The sequence below is a fragment of the Dipteris shenzhenensis genome, chromosome 25 (assembly GCF_047967505.1).
Source record: "Dipteris shenzhenensis isolate YYH24624 ecotype China chromosome 25, Dip_SZ_1.0, whole genome shotgun sequence".
NCBI lineage: Eukaryota > Viridiplantae > Streptophyta > Polypodiopsida > Gleicheniales > Dipteridaceae > Dipteris > Dipteris shenzhenensis.
Window position 1 is genome coordinate 51,282,134 of NC_141620.1, and position 17,368 is coordinate 51,299,501.

Here is a 17,368-nt window from a genome sequence, read left to right on the forward strand (position 1 = left end):
AATGTTTCAATATGGAGGGGGAAAATAGTGAGTACTCCATTGCCTCCATATGTGAAACTGAGTCAGGCAGATAGTCCCAAATCAGATAAGGAGAGGGCCATGATGACCAAGGTGATTCAGACTATGCAAGGCATGTGGATAGTAGGAGATTCGCTTTTGGTTATGTGTTCACCTTTGTAGGTGGTGCAGTTTATGGATATCTCATGCACACATTCACATTGCTTTATGTAATATAGAGGTCGAGTATGTTGCAACCATAGAGGGCTGCAAGGAGGCTATATGGCTTGATCCGCTAGTGGGAGACTTCATTTGGTGGAGTCAATGGCAAAGAAACCATTGCTATCTCTCCTGACTATAGCATTGGGACCATTGTAGATAGTTCTAAACCATTTCACATCAAGAATAGAAATACTAAATCGTGTAAAATCAATTAATGGATTTTTGGTTGGTCACACAATCATCTACCTGCAAGGGGAGAAGATTGATATCAGAAGCACTTGCTTGACTATCTTGTACAAAGTTAGCTAGACTCCTTGAACCGATGCGTTAAACATGAAAATTCCATCCATATGACCATAATTCACTATACTTTTTGTACTACAAAAGAACATAATTAAAACAATGATGATGCATTTTGTAGCGCTTTTGATCATGAATACCTAACTAGAAAAGGAAGAAACTCATATGTATCATGATAAATTTTGTAGCAATTTTGACCATGAATGCCTAACTTAACTAGAAAAGTAAGAAACTCATATGTACCATACAACCGAGTGCAAGCTCTCACTCTCAATTGATTACTATCTCTCCATCATCTTCGGCCTTATGTAGAGCTTCTTGTAGCCAATCACGTGACATGTATCTAGGGAGAAGAGCAAGGTCTCGTGGATATGGTTGCACTCTCCTCCTCTCAGTTATTCTTTCTACTTTGGCCTCTTCATATCTCTCAATAAGAGAATACAATCATTAGGGCAAGCATGGATGGTGTCATAATCCATCCCATTGTCAGCATCTTTTTCGCTTCGACTTTGGATGCAAGCATGGTATTTGAAGTAAAAAACATCTTTTGGAGCAACCTATTGCAATTCACATATCCAAGGAACTTTAAGAATGAGATATATAATTATTAGAACAATAAAGATATAAACATGATTTGCACTAACCTCATCATGGTTGAGACACTTGTGTTTGACCAGCCATACTTTCGTAGCAAATTCAAGATTCAAAGGAAAACTCATAGTTTTGACATCCTTGCACCATTGTATAAGCATATTGATGCGAAATCTTGCATCATGGTCTTAGACTTAGACATCACGTGATGCTGTGGCTCTAAATAGAATCCATCATCTTCTGGAGCAACCTATTGCAATTCACATATCCAAGGAACTTTAAGAATGAGATACATAATTGTTAGAACAATAAAGATATAAACATGATTTGCACTAACCTCATCATGGCTGAGACACTTGTGTTTGACCAGCCATACTTTCGTAGAAAATTCAAGATTGAGAGGAAAACTCATAGTTTTGACATCCTTGCACCATCGTATAAGCATATTGATGCGAAATCCTGCATTATGGTCTTAGACTCGGACATCATGTGATGCCATGCCTCTAAATAGAATCCATCGTCCTCACCATAAATTTACCTTAAAATTTTAAATTAACCCTCCATTTGAACCCATGTAGTACACTTAGATATATTTGTGTAAACCCCCTGGGTTGCTTCCAATCCAAAAGCCATGCGAAAAGTAGTGAGATTGATTGTTACTTGTAAGATATTTGGTAAGCCCACAAGGCTGTTGGTGTCCCAATCACATTGATGTGTGCTTGTTTGCTGTGTTGGTGATGATCAACTTGATTGGCTTATTAGAAGACTCGGCCTAGCCATTGCATCGAGGATAATACATTGTTGCCACATGGTGCATTATCATGAACTCCTTGGTTGAAACTCAAAAATGTCATTCATAAAATGAGATCCTTGGTAACTACTGACAAATTCAATTGAACATTGATATCTATAAACCATATTTTTAACTAGAAGCTTGGTGGTACTATGAGTTGAGTTATCATGCATGGCCTTGGTTTTGATCCATTTTATAGCCTAATCTATCGTTACCATGGCATACTTGTTTTGGTCCCATGAAATCTAGGCCTCATATTTGGAAAGCTTCCTAAGGTTGACTTGGTCAAAGTGGCATATAATTTTGTGAAAGCATTTGGCCTATGTGTTGGAGGCATCACACTAGGCACACCAAGTATGATCATGTTTGAATAGAGTTTCCCACCACAACGTGGCCTATAATACCTCCTGTCTTGGTAAGAACAATGGCTTGACAACCATCTACATAACGCACCTTCTACTCCTTGATGGTATCATCGTCCACCAATGAGACTATATTTCCAAGCTTTTAGGTCTAGTTGCCTCCACTTATTTCAAGGCATGTCCTTAAGGAAGGTACCTTTGGAAGATACTGCATTAGCTCATCATATTTTGTTTCAGAGGTCCCTAAAGCAAACAAGTGTGCATTCAAGAGTTCAATGGGACCCCTTGATCTATATCCATGGTAGGTAGTTGAGATAAACAATCCACACTAGCATGAATCCTTGCCTGGTTTATGAATGATTTTGATGTTGAACTCTTGTAGTAGAAGCATCCATCAAAGCAAGCATCCTTGGATGACTATCTTGTTAATCAGATGTAAAAAGACAAATTGGTTTCCAAGCAGATAATGTGCACACTATAAGTCATACCAAGTGCTCAACATCCTCTTCCTAGTACAAATGTCATCACTTTCTTAATGCACTATACTCCACCAATCACATAATTTCTATCCATACCACTCTTCTCATATCACTCTAGTGCTCTATGGAACCATATTTCTCAACACCCCTTGGTGCCAACACAGCTACTGCAAGGTGGCTTACATTTTTAAAAAAAGACATTCACTCTTCCTTTCTCTACCTATGTGTTCAAGAAACTTTGGCCTACATCTACTTTGGATATTCACCAAAGGGTGGATTAAAATACTTTTTGTAGAGAAAAAGGCAAATCATACAATGGCTCTTAAAGCATCCCTTCTTCATCTTTGACTACTTATTTGACTTTGGGCTAGTTGGCTTGATTCCTTTTATGATAGCATTCCTCTTCTTCATTATCGATCTTTCCACAAGATGTGCATTCGAACTTTGGTTTATACTTGTTGCGACATTCATAATCAAGCTTCTCACAATCATGGTAACACATTGGTAGTGTTGATGAGTTGTTTCTACCACCTTTTACATGGAGTGCATGTGGAGTCGAAGATAGAGCTTTGTCTTTTTGTTTTGATTCATGACCAATAAGTTCTAATTCAATTTCATTGAGACTCTCATTAACATTTTTGAGTGTAGATACAAGAACATCATATGGAATTTTTCCAACACTATTGAGTATAGCCATTGCTTCATTTCCCTTAACTTTTTTCTTCACTCTTGCTGTAGTGCCTTGAATTTGTTGATGTGAGTTGTCATTGTATCTGATTCATTTTTGTCTAATAAAAAAAATTGCATCAAGAAATTCACTTCAAAAGATATTTGGTGAGTTCTTCCCATAATTTCTTTGCATCTTTGACCCCTACAATATTATGTATGACCTCATCTCATAGGATTTGGGCTATTATCTTGCTATTATGCCAAGTGCTTTACGATTATCCAATGTGATTGGTGCAACCATACTAGATCCACTCAAAATTCTAGTAGAAATGTTTTGTTGGATTCACCATGGATGGGGCAATAGAGCATTGACTCCTAACCACCCAATACAATAGACCCTAACCACCCAATACAATAGACTCCTATCCACCCAATACAATAGACTCCTAACCACCCAATACAATAGACTCCTAACCACCCAATACAATAGACTCCTATCCACATAGGGCATAGGGATAAACCCTAACCCTAACCCTAACCCTAAGGGGTTCACATGTATATCTTCATGTTCATTGTCAATACATTTAGTGTACAACAAGTAGCTCTATCCTATGCACTCCTCTCTCTCTCCCTATCTCACTTCTACTATCATGGTATTAGAGCCGATGTGCTCCCACTCCCTTCATGAGTGTTAAGCCCTCTTTTTATGAGGCATCTTCCATTAAGAGAGATTTTTGCAAGAGCGAGCGCAAACCCTTGTTCCATCAAGGTGCTAAGCCCTTGCTTCTATTAAGGCACAAGCCCTCTCCGTCTGAGGCATCTTCATTCCATCTTCAGCTCTCATCGTAGAGCTCTTCTCCACCTTCGATTTGCTTTAGAAAGCTCAGGAATCTCCTTCCTAGAGCTTGAGCTACACTCTTTTGAGTGATTATGGTTCTTGATTGATACATTTCATGAGTGATTGAGAGGTTTAGTGCTCTCTAAGGTCTTGAGAGAGTAAGGGTCAAGGTTCTCTCCTACTGCTCTTTGCCCTTTTCTTCAAAGCCTTCCGGCTACACCATGTAAATTTCCTCATGCAGATCCCCATGCAAGAAAGCTATCTTGACATCCATCTTCATAAGCTCCATATCCTCTACTGCCACTAGTCCAAGTACGCATGTAAGTGTGGTCATCTTCACAACCAGAGAGAAGATCCCATCAACATCCACAACCTCCTCTTGATTGAACCCTTTTGCAATGAAACGAACTTTGTACTTGGCCACATCATCACTTGTGACATTCATCTTGTAGACCTATTTACATGGCAATGATTTCTTTCCATGTGGAAAAGAAACCAAGTCCCATGTCTTATTATTCATGAGTGAACTCATCTCTAATTGCATAGTATACTCCCAATTGCGCTAATCCTCGCGTAGCATGGCCTCTCTATAGCAAGAAGGCTCCCTACAATTAGTAAGCATCACATAGTCTTCTGCGCCTAGAACATACCTATCAGGTGGTCTAGACACTCTAGTGATCTTCTCAAGGGCATTTTAGCTTGCTATCCTGCCCACACATCAACACATTAGGCTCATCATTTCCACCAATAGATTATCCATTATATGCCCTTGATTGTATACCTATGGGAGTACTTGGTGGCACCATTTCCTACACATTCGATGCATGGATAGCTTGTTGTCTATAAACAGATGCTGGTGGATTCACATCCTAGAAAGTGATTCTCCTCATATCCATATCTCTCATGGGCTCCTCATGGGTGTCTTATGCATCTTCTTCTCATTGAATACCACACCATGGATGTGTATGATCTTCTTTGCTTCTAGATCCTAGAGATGATAGACCATCTCTTCACTTTCACCATAACCCAAAAATATGCATTTCCTAGACTTAGGATCTAGCTTCTTTCAAAGCTCTTTTCACACCCAAATATCCGCAAATGAGAGTAAGAGGTATCCTTTCCACTCCATGCCTTTTTAGGAATAGCACCATCCAAACTCTTACTAAGTGATCTATTGATCACATGCACTGTAGTCTTCATAGCCTCAGGCCCAAAACCACCAAAATGACTTGCACTAGAAAGCATACATTGTAACCTTTTCTGAATAGTGTGGCTCATCCTTTTAGCAATTGGATTTTACTCTAGACTACGATGGGGATGTGAGCTCCCTCTTGATCCCATATGTATCACAAAAATGCTAAAAGTCATGAGAAAGTACTCTCCACCATTGTCAATCTGTAGGCATTTAAGTATTCTACCTGTCTGATTTTCAACCAAAGCAAGCCATATCTGAAATATATGGAACACATTGCTCTTCTGAGCCATACCATAAGCCCACACTTTCTGCACCAAATCAAGCTTTTCAATCTCTTTCTTTGCCCTAATATTATGGCCTGATAAAGATAGTGCTCACAAAATTCAAAGTCAGAAAAACTCAAATACGGTACATAACCCAAATGGCATAAGAGTTTCATTCCATTTTGACTCATGTGCCCCAATTGGCAATGCCACAGAGAAGTACTTGGCTACTCGGCTATTGCTACAATATGATTAGACACCCCTGATACATGTAAGGGATACAATGTCCCACACTTGGCACCCCTTGCCAAAACCATAGAGCCTTTCTGAATTTTCCAACTCTGAAATCCAAAGATGGTCTAAAAACCAACATCATCTAGCTAACTCGTTGAAATAAGACTCTTGGTCAACTTAGTCCCATGTCTCACATTTTTCAAAACAAATGAGACCCATTTGCAAAAAAAAACTTTGTCACCCACTCCCACTATGTCACATGCATAGTTAATTCCAAGATGCACACAACCTGTCTTTCCATTGTCATAAGTGAAGAACCATTCCCTATGGAGGAGTAAAGTGTAATGAAGCACTAGAATCCAACATCCAATCTTTGGAATATGCATCATATAAAGTGGTAAGCAACTCTGTAGGTAGACTAGACATGAAGAGAATGTCATTGCCATTATCATCATTGACTACATTGATCTCCTTAATCTTCACTTTTCCTTTGTTCTCCCCTAGACTCTCTTCCTTCTTATTTCCACCCCAATTTGCATTCTTTTCTTGTCCTTTTTCTTCTTTTCAGCTTGTAGCAGTCCTTTTTCATGTGGCCCTTCTTGCAACAATGGTAACACTCAATGTTCTGTTCTTGGATTTGCTACGAGACTTCCCTCTTTCTTGGGACTTCCCCCTCGATTGCATTTCACCTCTTTGAACATTTAATGCTGCATCCTTCTTGTTGCCTTCCATAGACTTTTTTCTAATCTCTTTTGCCAACAAGCTACCCACAACATCATCGAACTTCAATACTCCACTAGGTGCAAAGTTACTGATAGCTATACAAAAGGTATCCCATGAGGATGGCTATGAAACATAAGAGAAATATTGCCTTAGTCTCTGCATTAAAATTCAGCTTTTAAGCCTAAAGTTGGCTAAAAATAATATTGATTTCATTCAAGTGAGAATCAATGGAGACCCCTTCCTTCATTTGCAGTTCAAACAACATCTTCATGAGGTAAACTTTATTAGAGGCAGTTTCCTTCTCATAAGTGGCACATAGTTTTTTCCATAAATCTTCTATAGTCTACTTAGTGACTACTATGAAACAAAATATCTCCCCAAGATGAAGTCTAATGGTAGATTTTGCTATTGCATCCAACTCATTCCGCTCATCTGTGGACATTACTGCAGGCTTAGCTGCAATTCCCAAGGGTTGTATTTACTTCTTTTCAATAAGCACATCCCTTATCTGTTCTTTCCATTGAGAAAATTTTGTCCCATCAAACTTTTTAATGCCAAAAATCTCCATGTTTGATGTGGAAGAGGATGCCAAGATGCAAGTACAGCAAAATCACAAGTGACTACAAGCAAAAGTCACACAAAGGAAGAGAATGTTGGTGAAGCAAGCAAACTGCACTGTAGACTGCAACTTTTTGCAATTTTGCAAGTCCTATAGCTTTTTGTGCATAACTCGAATGCCAAAACTATAAACTACAAAAATGTAGCCAACTAATAGCTCTACAAACTTATAGTTCATGATAGATCCAAATTCCGTATGGATTCTTTGATTTTCACTCTTGAAAACAGCCTCCTACTCACTTTTTCCTACTGCTGTCAGAAGATTGCACAAACTGACAGTCCCAAATCAACCCCAAAAAGTGCCAACTGCAGGGCTATCCAATGGCAAACACAATGCCAACCCAGTACTAAGTGCTTAGCACATCAAATTGTCAACATAAACATCATATATCCAAGAGGCATAAAACCATCAATGCAGCTCAAAGCATCCAACACATGCCAATGTCAAGCATCCAAGCCACTGTCAAGCATCCAACTAGGCCTCCGACAATGATGGTCTTCTTTACCTAGCTGTCACTCAAGAAATCCTAAATGACATCCTCAAGTTGGCCCAAACCACTGAGCCTATGCGAGTGTCCACCATGGACAATATGCACTAGGCATCTCCAACTAAACCCAAAAATGGGAGCAAATCTGAGCAAACAATGCTCTCCTACACCCATTCCAAGATGCACATTTTACAAGCACAAATTCTACAAAATGTCCAATGAAATGGCCTCAAATCAACGTATGCTCAACTTCAAATGCATAAGCACATCAATGATAGCATCCTTAACCTCTGAATGCATCAACTCATATGCTACATATCTTGCAAATGATGCAGTTTCCATATACTTTCTAAAACTTCCAAACTGATGTGCAAGGTGAATCAGTACTCTCTTAGGCTTATTGCTTGTTGAAAGAGCTTCAAGATAAGCTATCAATCACTTGAAATGGATAGGAAATGCATTTGTAATGAACAAATTTGGACACTATCCCAAAATAGATCAACTTTGTTGTGTATGAAATGGAGACATGTCAACGTATTGGAATGCATACTATAACTACCTGGGTGGGTACACCTTGATGTGCTCTTCGATCCGAGCACTAGAACTCCCAAATCTGATATTGTATGTAAAAGTTGTGGCTAAAATAATGGAGGGCTGTCAAGCTATCATTTTCTTTCATTATTTTTGCAGAATGGTCTCCACTCATAACTACAAAAGAACGGCTCAATGGTCACACATGTTCTCTGTGTTGATATCCCTTCTTCTCTATATAGAGCTGATCATATGCTGCCCGATATAGCTCGATCCGGAGTTCCTCTCATCCCACACATGCCACAGGCCTGATGGCATGGTGCTTTGAAACAAGTTTTGGGGAAGAGTACGATAAAACACACACACACAGAGGATTTGTGGTCATCATGGATTTGTGGTCACACCCCAGTGGTTGAAATGTGACAATAGTTAAAGAGAACCAGCCTAAAGGGAATGCCAAAAACAAATGCATTTTCTAATATTTCACTAACCCGATGGTTGAAATCTGACAATAGTTAAAGAGAACCAACCTATTCGTAGGAGCTATTTTCCTTATGTGCAACCAAGGAAAATGCAATTAGATCCCATGACATGCGATTAGATGACTAAAAACAAGCACGATGGTTGTTTCGGATATACTAAAAACAAGCGTGGGGTTAATCTATCATTTGCGATTTACAAAAATAAGTGCGGTGGTTGTTTGGGACACATGATGAGGATCCAGGTGGCCTTTCTTGTGATACATAATGGGGATCAAGGTGTCCTACAAACTATAATGGAGATAAGAGGAAGACAAGGGCATCGATCCCCATGGAGCAATGCTCCGATACAACCAGATCTCAAGTCATTCACAACTTGCCTACACAGGTCAAAGCCTATATGTGTTTGGCAAATTGGCAACAATAAACATTCATGTGTTTGAGTTTCCTGATGTACCACGGCTTCCAATGCTCCAAGATCCTCTGCCCAATCGAAATATCAGAATTCTCATCCATAAAATTAAGATACAATCCATTTGCTGACCCAACATGCAGGCCCCCTTTTTGCATTACTATGAGGAAACAAAACAAAATATAGTATGTGCAAAGACACGATCTAGTTAAACTAATCAACCTACAGAAAAACAAAACAATTTCAACCCCCAGGCTGATTTAATACAGTCATATATAATAAGGTACTAGCAAAACAAAACAATTTCAACCATCATGTTGGTTTAAGATAGTCACAATTTCAACCACTGGGCTAGTTTTTAGGGTGAGTCTAGATACCAATACCAACAACTATTAATGTTTTAAGACCATCATGCAGTAGCCCCTAGTTTGGATTCTAAATTTTCAATCAGTTTTGGTTTTCAACAAATTAAAAAAAAAGTTATGGAGCGTGCCCTCAAATGGGTGTGCATCACTTTAGTGCAACATTGGAGGCCCCATTAATCCATGCCTAATTTTCTCATTTAGATATGTCTTTCAGTCGAGGAGAAGCTCACGTAGTATATCTTTGAATGATTATTTGGTTGCATGTATGTACAGAACAAAATTTTGATGTTTTGGGTCATTGTTTGCTTGGGTGTAGCCTTTTTTGGTGAGGTTTAGGGACTTTTTTGTATATAGGTATCTTGCATGACCCATAACTTATGCATTGCTCAATGGAATTCGGCAAACTTTGTCTTCAAGTTGTAGTACACATTCCAAACTTAAACATGAGAGCAAAAAATTATGAATAAGGATTTGGAACGAGACCGTTAAAGCATTACAAATGCTATGTTGTATGTGAAGCATGCATCCTAAAGACTATAGGATATAGTAGTTTATTCAAAAACATCAAAATTTTATTCTATATATACATGCAACCAAGTAATCATTCAAAAGTGCACTACGTGAGCTTCTCCTCAACCCAAGGACACACCTAAATGAGATCATTCTGCATGGGTTAATGGGCCTCCAATGTTGTGCTAAAGTGATGCATAGCCATTTGAGGGCACACTCCATAACTTTTTTTGATTTATTAAAAACCAAAACGGATTGAAATTTTGGAATCCAAACTATTGGGACTAGTGCATGAGGGTCTTAAAACATTGATAGTTATTGGTATTGGTATCTAGATTCACCCTAAAATGGAAGAAGTTGAAAAAGTGCAATTTGTGCATGTGCAAAGATATTTTAATAAATCCAACACTATTTACAATTTTGAATTGTTTATTTTTCCTTGCACTTGCTTGCTATATGTCTCATAAGCATGCCAACGGTCATTGCATTTAATGATACATAGCATTAAACCCGATAGCATCCCCTTTGACCTATTTATATTTTGAAGCATTTTAGGCCACATTGCACTTGTTTGGGATATCCAATTCTACTGACATGTATCATCGAAGGGCAAAATTTTGGTGGCTGAAATTTTGCTACTCCTGCAAATTTCAAATTTTCACACCTCTCTCCCATCAAATCTTGGAAGATTAAGTACTTGCAATTGTTGCCGCCCTGCAAACACCCTGCAACCCGCACGCACCTTGATGTGACCTTGCATAAATTTTGATTTGCCATTGTCTTCTTTCAGGTAAGTTGTATTCTATTCTTTGCTTGCCTCACCAGCTAGCTTCTGTGGGTCTATTATGGACTGATCGTGGCCATGGCATCAACAGCAACATGCAGCTTGCCATGGCTTGCAAGAGAAGTAGACAGAGGTTGTGAGACAAGAAAGCTGAAAAGCCAAGTCAAGGCACAAGGAACAGAGTGCAGGTCGAGCAAATCACTAGCTATTGCCATCGGAGCAAAGAACACGAGTTGTGGTGTCACGATGGGTGGGAGCATTTGAGGCACGAACATCATCAGGTCATTCAGGTGATTACCAGTCTTGAGTCTTAGATACTTTAATTAGACTGTGTTTTGTATTCTTTTAGTAGTAGCAAAAAGGGGGCTCATTGTTCTGTTGTTCCCGCATGTTGGGTCAGCAGAAAAAGTTGTATCTCAAGTTTATGGATCAGAATCTTGACATTTCAATTGGGAAAAGGAGCTTTGAGCATTGTAAGCCATGTATGTCAGGAAACTCAAAGACAAGAATGTTTGTTGTTGCAAAACACACATAGAATTTAACCTGACCCAGTAGATAATTTTTATATAACTTGTTATTTGACGTAGATGTACATTGTAATCTCTTTTGCTCAATTTTCACTCGATAAATTATACTTTTTTCCTCATTTACATTTATTGGAACAAGGACTAAAATACCAAGAAAGAAGGACTACAATTTCCTTGGATTATGACCAAAATATCACTAAAATAATTCCAACGACCCCACCATTGTGGTTGCATGGAGATACATCTAGAAAAATACAATTTAACTCTTAGAAAATACAATTGACAATATGGCCCTTGAGGGGTCCCCTCTAGGGTCAAGGGCCATATTAACGTGCATTATACAATATCCAAGATGCCACTGGACAAAAATGGCATATCGATATGGCCCTTGCTCCTAAAGGGAGGGCCATATCGTCAATTGCATTTTTCTTGGTTGCACAATGGAATACATTTTCCTTGGTACACAAATATATAACTCAAAGAACTAGTGCGATGGCTTTAATAAATCTCCTTCTATTTGCCAGCGTGATGGTCATCATAGACCTCCTATAATACATAAAAATAGGTAATGGAGCTATAACTCAGGAGCTGATGTGGATGAGCTTGGCTGCTCGTTGCTTGGCAGAGGTAGAGGCACTTGTGCAGTATTTTTAAGAAGTCGTCTTGGTTGGACTGGAATGTTAGGGTTCTTGGTGGCCTCTTTCCATTGGCATGTAATTACATTCACAAGTTGTGATATTAAGCTAGCCAGCCCCAGACTTTGATAGTCCACCAGAATGATGCCGATTTGGACGTTAGGCTTAACGTTTGTTTGTTGTGGGACCTTATTTTTCATGGGACAATCCATATAGGCATGTCCTATGTCACAATCTCTGTAGAATGGTTGAAAAGTAGCGAGGCTGCCACCACGATGAGGGCACTCTACAATCTAGTGATTTTCTCCACAACCGTAGCACTTGATTGGTGCTTGATATGTGTTGGGTTGCACTTGATAAACTGGTATTAAACCTTATGCGCCTTCTACATAGTACACTAGGTACTCTGCTTCATACTCGAATGGCGAGTCTACTTCCTCGACTTGCAGTCTTGCATTGGAACTGCCTAAGGAGCTGGATATGGCGCTCTTGGATATGGTCTTGGATTCAGATTTTTGGTGGATGGCAAGAAACCCGGGGTCTCTAATGTAGTCTTATGTCCAATCATGTTCTATCCAAATATAGGTAGCCATGACAATGGGAATTATGTTTGAAGGACCTACACATTTTGAGGAGACGTTCACCAAATTCTTCACACAACACCTTCAACAAATTCCACATGAACATGGTGAAGAGGAAAATTCCAAGAGAATTTTAAAAGAGGCAAAGAGAAATTTCTTCCTATGTTGTAAATTTTGATACATAATTGCTCAATCTCCAATTCAAGTAAATGAGATAGCCACATCTACATGAAAGGCTCTCAAGGAAGTAGAGACTCAATATACTCCCAGCCTTTAAAGGAGTCTACTCTTGAAGCATCACAATAGAGTCCACAATCGAAAGTAGAGATTCAACATATGCCCAAGGAGTCTACACCCAAAGCATCAAAACGGAGTCCACTCACGGAAGTAGGGACTCAATCTACACCCAAAGCATCACAACATTTAGGGGAGTCTACACCCAAAGCATCACAACACAGTCCATGAGTGGAAGTAGAGATTCATTCTATGGCGCAAACTCCATTGTGATGCTTTGGGAGTACTCTCTTTCTTTGGAGACTTTGATGCTTTTGGCATATATGGACTCCTCCTTTGGGCATAGAATTTGTCCACTTTTGAGCATGGACTCAGTTGTGATGGTTTAGGAATAGACTCCATTGGAGGCTATGATTCTCCGAGTGCATATTGAATCTTTGCTTTTGAGTGTGGGCTCGGTTTGTAAGAAAATATTACGTCTATGCTCAACAGATAACAGGATCTTGTACGCAAGAAAGAAAACAAGATAGTATGGAGAATCAACTCTAGAACTGATACAATAGATGGCGTTGCCTCCCAACCATGCGCTCTTGTAAAAGAAGCTTCGATGGCATGCTGGAAACAATAGAAGATGGAGGCTAGATGCTAAGGAATCAGGGTTGCTGTAGCTAGTGATGAAATGGGCTTCACGGGCTTGCTCTCATATAGCCACCAGTCATAGTCGATTGGGCTCAATTGGGTGACCGACCCAGTTCACCCAAAACGGTCGACTGGGGGTTGGGGGCCACCAACCATACAATAGAACTGGTGTGCAAAACAGAGCAACTAATCTACGGTCTCCGTTTGGCCCAGAGCCATCTAGGATCATTTGAGGCTCCAAACAGGCCCCGCAACCCGAGAGTGGGCTGCCTCAGGAAATGCTCCATCTACCCTCAGTGCGGTCAGTCAAGGGATGCCTTCCCGCACTTGTATGTAGCCTAGTTGGCGGTGTGCCAACTCTATCTAAAGTCATCCAGCCATCATGCCACACATGGCCCCCATCTGGTGTCCAAACCAGGACCTACTAGATAACTGAGCTACTCAAATGCCTTCTCCTCATATGGGGGGCTTACAAGTAGAGTTACCTGGTTCCCGCGTAGTTACACGAGAGTGGAGCATTGATATCTAACACCCCCCCTCAATGTCCACCTGCAAGTGAACTTACTTTTTCGGCCCAATTCCAAGTCGATGAAGATGCCTCTCCAGCAAGTCTCTTCCAAGAGCCTCATGAAGATGTCCGCAGTATTCTCTGTAGTTGGATAGTACTCCAAGTTAACCTCTCCATCCATGATGAGCTCGCGTACAAAGTGATATTGAATCTCGATGTGTTTTGTGCAACCGTGGAGCACCGGGTTCTTTGCAATCGCCTTTTGCAACTCTGTTTGTCACATGATAACTGCGTAGGCTTGTTCTGTACTGCACCCATGTCCCCCAAAATCCTCCTCAACCACACTGCCTCGCAAGAAGCAAAGCATGCAAATTTGTACTCAACCTCAGTAGAAGAAAGAGCAACTGTGGGTTGCTTCTTGCTGACCCATGACACAACTCCAAATCCAAGTGAGAAACAGTACCCTGTCACTGATCTCCTGCTGTCCACGTCTCCTGCCCAATCCGAGTCATAGAATCTGGTCAAGATGTTGCCCTTGGTATAGGTGATGCCATAATCAAGTGTGCCTTTGATGTATTTCAGCACTCACATCCCTGCCCTCCACCAAGCTTAGTACACCAATCGCAAAACTGATGTCCAGCCGTGTGTTGCACAAGTAAATCAAACTGCCCACAAGCCTTCTGTACTTCGCTTCGTCCACCAGTGGTAATGAATCCTCATTTGAGAGCTTCGCATCAACCTCCATAGGGGTACCAACTGTCTTGCACTCAGCCATGCCAAATGCCTTCAGTATCTCTCTAGCATACTTCAACTGTGAAATGAAGATCTGTTTCGGCTCCTGCCAAACTTCAATCCCCAAACAGAAATGCATCAATCCGAGGTCTATCATTTCAAACTCTCTTCCTAGCAAATGCTTCGTCTGCGAGATATTCTCTTCATGGTTCCCTGTTATGACAAGGTCATTCACATAAAGGACCACGATCATACACCTGCCTCCTTCTCTAAAGATATTATTTGCATCAGATGGGCTCCTCCTGAACTTGTTTTACAGAAAGTAGGCATCAATTCGTTGGTACCACGCTCGTGGGGCCTGTTTCATCCTATAAAGTGCCTTCTTTAGTTGCACACTTTACCTTTTGAACCGGGGATCTCAAAACATGGTGGTTGTTCCACGTATACCTCCTCCTTGAGATCTCCATTCAGAAAGGCATATTTCACATCCATCTAAAACACGAGCCAACTTCCTTGGGCATCTAAAGCCAAAACACTACGAATTGTGGTTAGTCGAGCTGTGGGAGCAAAAGTATCTTGATAATCAAAACCATGTACCTGTGCAAATCCTTTTGCCATGAGCCGAGCCTTGTACTTATCCAACGTGCCATCGGGACTTGTACTTGGTCTTGTACACCCACTTGGTTCCAATTACCTTACGTTTTGGTGGTCGATCCATAAGGTCCCAAGTGTTGTTCTTCATTATAGAGCCATACTCCAACTGCGTAGCCTCCATCCATCTATCATTGCCTTGTGCCTCTTCAAGACACTTGGGTTCATCAGCACGGATCACTTCTATCATCAAAGCATAGTTGACCAAGTGTTCCTGCGCCCTTCTTTGCTCCTCTAATCTCTTGGACCGGCGGTATTCCGATGGTTCCTCCTCAATGGTTGGAGGTTCTCTGCTCTCCAAAAGCTGCTTTACCCACTTCGGGAATGGCCGTTGCCGTTGTGGTTCTGCAGGCTCTTCTTCATCTTCTTTGTCTTGAATCCTCCCAAGCACGTTGGGGGAGTTTGGTTTGCTGTTGGTGGCAGTACTTGATGGATATCCTGGCCCTAGTTGTCTGGGAAGGAAGCATCCTCCTCCAATTGATGCAGCTATTTTGAGAAGACCACATTGCGACTTACAATTACCTTCTTCGTAATAGGGTGATAGAGATGGTAACCCTTCGCCTCTTCACTATAGCCCAAGAAAATACACTTTCAGCTCTTCGGTTCCCATTTGGTCCTGGTAGCATCAGGGACATGCACAAAACAGTCACATCCAAAAACTTTGAAATGTGCAGCTGAAGGTTTCTTACTAGAAAAGGCTTGCAGTGGAGTCATCCTATTCACAGCCTTCATGTAGCTACGATTGAGGATGTAAACTGCAGTGTTACATGCTTCAGCCTAGAAAGTCTTTGGCAAATCTTTCCCTTTCATCATACTTCAGCCCATTTCACAGATGACGCGCATCTTGCATTCTGCTACTCCATTTTGCTGTGATGAATGTGGTGGGGGTTTCTGCCTCTTGATCCCATCACTTTTGCAGTAACTTTCGAATTCAGTCGATGTGAACTCTCCACCTCTGTCTGATCTCAACTTCTTCACCTTCCTCCCCGATTCTTTCTCGACGATTACATGCCATTCCTTGAACCTACTGAAAGCCTCGTCTTTTGTCTTCAGGAAGTATATCTATATCCTTCTACTGTAGTCGTCGATCAGCATCATGACGTAGTAGAAACCACCCAAAGCTTCCATCTCCATCTTTCCACAGAGGTCCGTGTGAACGAGCTCTAGAGGAGCCTTTGCCTTGCTAGCCTCTTTACGAAAGGGCTGTCGATGCTGCTTGCCCATCATGCAAGCTTCACATACATCGGGTAGATCTGAAATTTTTGGTAGGTCTGCAATCATTCCACTTTTATGCATCTCCTTCAAAGAACTAAGGTTTAGATGACCAAACCTCTCATGCCACAGCTTAGTGTTCTTCACATCCACTCAAGCACTGATAGCTGAGAGTTCGTAAATGTTGTTGCGCCGTGTAACTTTACCAACGACCTTTCCTTCACCATTCTTATGGAATTGAACTTTGAGGTCCCGATCCATGATCGCAGAAATGGACAACAAGTTCCTCTTGATATCTGGCACATAAAGAACATCAGACAACTGTTTTACAACTCCATCTAACTTGAGAGCAATCGTACCTTTTCCTTTTGCTGTGGACATTTTGCATCATTGCCGACTGCTACCATGATGTCATTCCCTACCAACTATAGAGAGGTATACCAATCCTTCCGACTGGTCATGTGGCGCGATGCACCACTATCAATGATCCAAGGTTCATCTGCAGGTACATGAACTACCTTCATGCAAATCTCCTCAACTGCTACGAATAGCTCTATAGGTGCTACCTGTGCGCTATTGCTGGACTCTTTCTTTACTCCGTTCTTCTTATCTGCAATCTTCTTGCAGCACTCCTTCTGCTTGTGCCCTGCCTTGTTGCAATAGAAGCACTTGATCTTCTTCTTTCTCTTTTTATCATCAGAAGAAGATGGGTTACCAGAGTCCTTACCCTTACCTTTCTTTATCCGGTCTAGAAAGCCGAATCTTCTGCAGTCCTCGTCTTTTGATGCATCTCCTC